We start from the raw sequence: 1,590 nt of genomic DNA, 5'->3' as shown, positions 1-1,590 counted from the left end.
GCGGAAAGTAGTTCGGCTGCCCGATGACGTTTTACGTAAATATATAATTATATATACAGTACCTAATTTATATATAATTTCTATATAATACTGTACAGACGATAGTAATCTCTCCGTAGCGTGGCGCTGGACAGCGGAAAGTAGTTCCGCTGCCCGATGACGTTTTACGTAATTACAGGAGTTTTTTTTTTACCGTTTTATACGGATACCGTGGCAATTTTTTCGCCGTCTTATAAGAATCGTAATTATAGGAACCCGTTTTATAGGGGGTCTACTGTACACCGAAAGAGGAATGCTGTATTGTTAGAACATGTACCGAATGAAAATAATTTACTTTTGTAATAATTATTTTCAACTATAAAAATTGTTTCAAGTTCTAAAAGTTGAATTATTTTAAAAATCCAAAAGTTATAGAAACAAACGTATCAATAAAAGCGTATATCGGCTCGGGGTCAACATCTAACCTCCTCATCGGCAATGCATACGTCTTAGACTTACGGACCCCCTCATCTGGGTTTTGGCGGTACACTTTTAGCATCCGAATGCGAGTGTTAAACGAATGGGAACATTTGTCTTCCATATTCCCAAACACGAAGAAACTCGCAGTATTACCGTATCCAAGGAAGCCGTGTTCCGTGGAAAAGACGGTCTTCTACAGCGGATCGCGTAACGACTAGGAGGCAATTGGCCGGCTCAATCCCGGCAAAGCTAACGTTTTTATTTTCTCTCTCCGAAAAATGGCTTGCTACAACGTACTAAGTCACGTAACGCAAAGTTTGGAACGTATCGAGTAAGATGATAAAAAATAATAAGTATACAAACGAGTTACATAGCGCATTTGCAAGTGTAAGGAGTATTTGGTATTAATAATTTATAAGTTCGTTATTATCTTGTTTTTTTGCACCGCTTTCAAATCTAAATCGCAGGTTTTGGGGTCCAGCGAATTATAGTATTGGCGGGTTGTATTTCCACGCTGTTAAAAGTAAAAGTGAGCAAAAATGTTAGGTGGGTTTCCTCGCACCAGGGTTTAACTTAAGTATCTTTATAAGATCCCCTTCCCTGTGATGATTTTTGAACCCGCGAGGCGGCGAAATTTTAACCCTAGTAGTCAAAATTGCCAGCTTAGTCCAATATTTTGTGATGATATTAGATAAGGTCATTATCGATATTTACAAAACTCTTCCCATTATTAATTTTTATATATCAATTACCCGTAACGCCATCCGTTGGCATTTCTAGCACAAAATAATAAACAAAATATAAATCATACAAAAACGATATAATTTTGAAAAAAATATATATTCATTTAATTATTGCTTGGTCGAAAGTGGTAACTAGTATATATAAAAACTAGCAGGTGGGCCCGGCGTTGCTCGGGCAAAAGTAACGATAACTAAGATAAAGATTATTACGTTACAGTCAACCTTATCCGTTTTCACAGAATGCAAGAATTGGGTCCCCTTGTTTCCAGACTAATTAGAGAATTTTTAGATGGGTCTAAAAATATGTTCGATTTCCCGCAAAAACGAAAAAAACTGCATCTGCGTATTGCACGTCGCTTTCTCTTAACAATTCCATTGTTACGTAACA

This window comes from Centruroides sculpturatus, unplaced genomic scaffold (assembly GCF_000671375.1).
Source record: "Centruroides sculpturatus isolate CEXI.00-Female unplaced genomic scaffold, Cexi_2.0 scaffold2439, whole genome shotgun sequence".
Lineage (NCBI taxonomy): Eukaryota > Metazoa > Arthropoda > Arachnida > Scorpiones > Buthidae > Centruroides > Centruroides sculpturatus.
Note: the sequence above shows the minus strand (reverse complement) of the source record.